Source organism: Cavia porcellus, unplaced genomic scaffold, assembly GCF_034190915.1.
Source record: "Cavia porcellus strain 051 isolate PalLab524CR breed Dunkin Hartley unplaced genomic scaffold, mCavPor4.1 scaffold_4, whole genome shotgun sequence".
Taxonomy (NCBI): domain Eukaryota; kingdom Metazoa; phylum Chordata; class Mammalia; order Rodentia; family Caviidae; genus Cavia; species Cavia porcellus.
Window position 1 is genome coordinate 101,740,352 of NW_026947487.1, and position 6,590 is coordinate 101,746,941.

General features: G+C 41.2%; 1 non-coding gene across 1 annotated transcript; it reads right to left on the reverse strand.

Moving 5' to 3' along the window:
- Positions 1–5,836: 5,836 nt before the first annotated feature.
- Positions 5,837–5,974, reverse strand: LOC111757459 (small nucleolar RNA SNORA2/SNORA34 family). Its single transcript, XR_002791803.1, has one exon. It is a non-coding gene; the product is annotated as a small nucleolar RNA SNORA2/SNORA34 family (small nucleolar RNA).
- Between the last annotated feature and the right edge of the window lie 616 nt (positions 5,975–6,590).

The following is a 6,590-nucleotide window of genomic DNA, read 5'->3' on the forward strand; positions in this document are numbered from 1 at the left end:
TACATGTATGCCCCCACACCATGTGTCTGGTGGAGAGAATGCCAGGCCCCGGAGAGTCATGGAGTCTCTCTCCACATTCTTAAAATAAAGGCCACTTTTATTTCATACTTCTTATCTTTATAGCCGTGCCAAAAATTCTATCAGATGGTTCCCTTCTGCGCCAAAAATTCTATCAGGTTTCACAATGCAGTTCAGGCTGGTTTCAACTCACTTTGTAGCCCAGGCAGCCTCAAACTCTCAGCGATCCTTCTGCCTCAGCCTTCTGAGTGCTGGAATTACAGATGTGCGCCAGCACGCCTGTCTCTCTCTCTCTCTTTTTTTTTTTTTACTGTTGTTGGACTCCATTACTCAAACTGATTCTTATCACTTGGCAGACAAAACAGGTATGGGAGAGCATGGCTTTTTTTTTTTTTCTTCCAGTTTAGCATTCTTAAAGTAGTAAGCCCACCCCTTAATTTGCGTTCCCTAATTGGCTGTTTTAGATTACATGCCAGTTTCTGACTCAGCAGCCCCCCTAAGACCTTCTTTGATTGGGCACTTTGGATCACATGCTCCATCTGCGTCACCAAATAAAGGTGGATGCACTGACCTGCAACACCACCAGCTTCACAGAGAACAGTTGCTCAAAGTAAGATGGGGCTGCGGGAAGCAGAAGAAGCACGCTTCCTTCTATGTCCAGTGATTCCTTGTGTGGAGGGTCATGAACTAATACTACTATAGATAGTTAAGATAGGCAGATATACTATAGGCAGGGCTAGGCCCTCGAGGATGCCAAAGATGAGAACATATTACAACTGGCTGGAGGCTCATCCATCAAAGGCCAGACCTCAAGATAAAGACAGAATGACCAGGCCTCCCTGCCTCCCTGTGGGATAAACAGTGTACTATAATTGGTATCACCTGGTCCTTAAAATCTAGCTAGACATCAGTCACCCAGGCCATGACCAGGACCTCCTGATCCACTGCTTCCTAAAAAAGGTCCTGGGAGCCAAGGATTTAGCTCAGTGGCATAAGCGCCTACCTTGCAATCACAAGGTTGTGAGTTCAGTCCCCGGTACAGGAAAAAAAAAAATTGTAAAAAGGTCCTTGATTTTCCCAAGTACAATTGCTACATAACCCGCTTCCCCATTGGATCATTATTATCTAAGTGGCTATGCTTGTAACCTTATTGGTCGATCATAATTTTGACCCACATTGTACCCACCTCCTGATTTTACTCTATAAAACTTCCTTTGAGAAGCAGGTTTGTTGGCATCCCACTTTCAGGTCTCTTTCTCTCTCTCAGGAGCTATCTCTCTCTATAAGCTTTTCTACCCCCTACTTTTTTTTTTTTTAATTTTATTTAAGGAGAAAAAAGAAAAAAAAAAACAGAAAAAGGGAACAAGTTATACAGAATTTCAGAAAAAATAAACAGTAGGAAATCACTAGTTAATAGATTACATATTGTCATCTTAGAAATAGTTGTTCAAGTTACAAAATTAAAGCACACAGAGTGGACTTTCAAACAGTGAGACTGTAAACAGTTTTGTTCAATGATCCAACAAAACTCAGTAATACAGTTATCTATCTTTCCCCCCACTTTTTTTGAGACAGAGTTTTGCTGTGTAGTTCAGGCTGGCCTTGAACTCACTGATGTAGCCCAGGCTGTGATCCTCCTGCTCAGCCTCTGGAGTACTGAGTTACAGGCATGCACCACCGTGCCCAGCTCTACCTGCTTTTTTATTTTAAAATTTTTTCCCAGCTCTTCCTACTTTTGACCTCAGTTGCTTTGTAGAATTTATTCTTCAATTTTGGGGAACACAAACTGTATACAGCGCTCTGGGCTCCTCTTCTCCCTTTACTCCTATACACAGGGAAAGGAGGGCACTGGGCGACACAGCAGGAGGGGCGGGGTTTTCTCTTCGTAGGCACCGAGGGTCAGCTGCTGAGGCTGGACTAAGTGGGCAGCTTCGAGGTACAGCATTGTCTAGCATGAGAGGCCCTGGGCGCAAAGAAGGAAGGTATCAGGGGAAGCACAAGGTTTTCTTCCCACTCCCGCCCAGCACGGGGACTGGTGAAAACCTGCTCCTTTCCGATTTGGGTTCACATTCAGGCGCCTTCTCCCCGCCGCAGCCTTTAGCAGGAGATAATCCCTTCCCTGACTTTATTCTCCATTCCGATGATTAAGAACTTGAGTAGGCAGGAGGCCTGTTATGCAGCGAGTCTTTTCTCAAAAGTCAGTAGAGCCATCGGCTTAGACCATCCGGTCACCCTTTCTCTCTCTGTCTCCTTCCTTCCGAGTCCTCACCCTGAGGAGCTGTTCCCCTTGCTGGGAAATAACAGAAAGAGTGGGGTCTGAGAGCAGGCGCAGAGGGAAATCACAACAAAGCTAGGCCCACTTATAACAGCAGTCAGAGGAACCCAGTTATTTCATGTGCACGGGAACAAAAACAATGGAGAAGTGACTTAACGGTGGCCTTTACCAGGACCACGGGAGGGTGGGGCATCCCTGGTATTTTTCCACAGCCTCGTGCTGACCCGGATCAGAGTCACATCTGTCCCCCTTCACTCCCGTCCCATTTTATGCTTCTACATCCACCGGAAAGAAATTGTTCCACTTCCATAGAGAGGTACAGGAGGTTGGGGCACACAAACCGACTTGAACAATTTCATTATTACTTATTTTTAATACAAAAGTAATGTATAATATTTGGAAAGAGTAAAAAAAAATATCATAATGAAAGCTAAATCAACATTTAAACCCTGAACTTCAGGATGCCTATTTAGTATTTTTACTACCAACCTTTTTTTTTAATTCACTATTTTTTGTTTTGAGAGAGAGTCTTGCTATATAATTCAGGATGTTTTAAACTCATTATATAGTCCAGGCAGGCCTTGAACTCGCTTGCCTCAGCCTCCCACGTTGCTGGGCTTACAGACATGCACCGCCATACCCTGCTAAAATTGTTTATTCTTCTGCAAATTTTAGAGTTAGCTCAAACAAAATAGAAGTGTAGAAAATAAAAATGGGCCAGGAGTGGTGGTACCTGCCTGTAATCCAAGCACTTGGGAGGCTGAGGCAGGTGGATTACCTTGAGTTCCAGGCCAGCCTGGGCTACATAGTTGAAGCCCAGCTTGGACTTTGTAGGGACACCCTGTCTCAAAAAAAAAAAAAAAAAAAAAGACAAAGAAATGGTATATTCTGTTGTTTTTCTTAATATTATAGTGCATGTACTATCATTGTTATTTCTATTATACCATTTATCTTTCTATCTCCTGGCTATCAGAATAGTTGAATTAATGGCACTCATTTGGGAAGAAGGCTCTGGTTTCATGACACTCATTTTTGAGATGAGGTACTGAGGCTTCCAGACTTGTCCAAAACCATACCTGACCCCTGCTTGTGTGGCCAGGTCCTTGAGAGGACAGGGACATTTTCCTAACTTAAATATTTGTATAGAAAAAGTGGTAGAGAAGAGACTTCCACAAGCCAGGGGCCTTGGCCTGCCTTCTCCACCAGAAATACCTACCACATCCACCCTTCCATTAGCGGCCTTGCTGGTTCCAAGAACGTGATTCTGGAAACATAGCTGCGAGTGAATAGAGTCCAGGGAAAGTTCTTTATCGGCAGGAGAATTATTTTCTTCAGTGTGTTTCCTTACATGAGTTGGGACAATCAGGGGAAAGAATGAGAAGAAATAAAAGGCCATTAGTTAGGCCACTATAATGAATCACGGTCCAGTGTCATTACCCATCCCTAGTCAGGAAAAGCTTGAGTTTTTCCATGCCAAGAAAAACAGAGGGCAGGAAGAAACAAATTATGACCTTGTTTGTGTTTTTGCGTCTTAACTATCTGATTTATAGGCCTTGATCCAGTGATTATGGATGAAAGAAAATATTTCAGTGTCCCAAACCTAACCTGAACTTAACCGGGGGTGGATCTCACGTCCACTGCTCAAAGTTAGCATGAAGTTAAAATGCTTTGAGAATCAAGAATCGGGACTGCCTGTAGGCATTTTCATCCCAGTGTGAGGCCAAATTCCTTTCCCACACTCCAATATGGTAAAACTCTTTTTAGAAATTTCACCCCTTTTCCCTTACTGGAGAGTTGATGGCTGGTAAATAAGTACCTACTGAGTGTCACGTACCATGTCACACACTGAAGATGCAGATTAACTCACTTATCCATCAGAAAAAAATTAAGTAGCCATGAGCTTTATGGAGAGAGAAAAACAGTGAGATTAAAGTAAGAGTTGAGATGAAGTTGGAACAGGGAAATCAGCCAGCCAGAGAGGCCATCTCCCAAGACAGGCTCATGCGTGGCATATAGAAGTTAAGCCATCTCAACTCAAAAGAAATTCCTGGTCATTACAATCATTTTTCAGAATTTGAGCTGAGTAGAAAATTGATAAATTCCTCTCTGACTAGACTCTAGAGGTTTACCTTCAAGCATATAAAGAGAAATGCCAGTTAAAACCACAGGTTCCCAGAGACTGGGATTCAGGTGTGCACCACAATGTCTGGCAAAATGACAGTGTGATACAAATATTTAAAACACTGAGATTGGCATAATCCAAAATATTTGATAACACACCATATTTACATCAGGCTGGGTAAACTGGCACTCAAATACATTGCTAGTGACAATATAAATTGATGCAACTGCAGAATTACAAATGCATGTGCCTTTGACCAAAGAAAAGTTCCTTCCCTTCTTTACAGTGGTTATAATATTATAAGATCAAGATTATTAATAACAGTATTCTTCATTACTGCAAAAAGTTAGGAACAACTCAAGTCTCCATCAGTATGAAACTAGATAAATTATGGTATATTCAAGCCAAAATATGAGTGATAAACTATAGAAAACTATTCAACTATAAAAAGAAATGAGATTTTCTCTGTATTAATATTTAATTTTTCTTCAGTTTTGTGTATTGAACCCAGGGCCTCATGCATACTAGGCAAGCTACATCTCTAGCCCCTAAAACCTAACTATTTCTAAGATATGTCATTTAATTAAAAAAAAACAAGATATAGACATGCCTATTATTCACTGTTTTATATTAAGAGGGCTGTAATAAGTATATAATCTTATATTTAGTTATATTTGCATAAAGTAGGAAAGACACATAAAATTAGCAAGTAATGATTAGGCGGGTAAGTGTAATGGATGGAAACTGGGTAGTGGGTGGAACACTATTTATTGTACATTTCTTTTTTAAAAATTTTATCTTTATTTTACAGGGGGTAAAATTATACAGCAAAACAGAACAAAATAGGACATAAGAAAGCAATGTAAGGGATGTAAATTTCAAAGCTAGATAACCTGAGGTCTTCGCTATGTATCATATTATCTCATTTCTTACAAATAGTTGTCCATATCTTCACATCCAGAGAATTCATACAAAACAACATAGTACAACTGATTTGAAAAGAATAAGGAAGGCGTTTTAGGTCTTCAAAACCAGACAACAGGGAAGTCACTAATGGCTGTTGTAGAGTCTCTCATTCTCTTTGAAATAGCTGTTCATACTTTGGTGTATGTTGAAATTCAACAAAACAAAACAGGCAGTGGAGGGTTGCTTGGTTTCCTGGCACTCCAGCTCCCAGCATGGTGTGGATCCCAGTAAATGCTGGTGGCTCCTGTCCTGGGCCACTGCAGCCTGCCACACTCACAGCAGCTCACGGAGGGGTGGGGAGGGGTTGCTTGGTTTCCCTGGGCTCCAGGTGCCAGCTTGGTGGAGGTCCCAGTAAACACTGGTGGCTCCCATCCTGGGCCACTGCAGATTGCCACCTCAAAGCTGCTCAAAGAGGGTGGGGGGTGGGGTGGGGGAATGGGGAGTGTGTTGCTTCAAGTTGTTTCTTTCTAATGAATTGACCATTTCACTGCCCAAGTTCTGAAATGGCCAACAGACCATAGAAAGAAATCTCTTTAGGCTCCTGCTTGAAACCAACAGCATCAGGAAGCTGCTGGCCTTGATTCAAGGGCCAGTATTGTACATTTCTTAATTTTTAGTTTTCAATCATGTAAATATATTATGGATTTTAAAAATTAAATTCAAAAACCATCCCATTTTCCAGAGCAATTTATCATCTAATCAAGCATTTTTATAATTCTAACCATTAATGACTAGTAATTACTAATGGTTAATAAAAAGTATAATAGTACATATAAATGATATCTTAAGAAAGTTGATTTTAAAATACACTCTGGGCAGGGGTATAGCTTAGAGGTAGAGCACATGCTTAGCATGCCCAATGCCCTGAGCTCAGTCCCCAGCACCAAAAACCACTAGAGGTGAATTTAATCGCTATATATCTTTCTGTGCCTTGCTGCTCATTCTCAAGGGACTAGATAAATGCTATTGTCCGAAGGCAACTGGAACATAAGAGGGCAAAACTAGCCCAAAGAAAACTTGGTGTTTGTGGAAATATGATATTTCAAAGTGGTCTTTGCATAATACACTACAGTAAAAACAGTGACAGTAATCTAGTCTATGTACTAGATCATCTTTAACAAAACGAATCCTGTATATTATAGAGAGATTCACAATTTCAAAATTTCTTTCACATCTGTTTTCTCAATGGTTTTACACCTGGGAGATAGT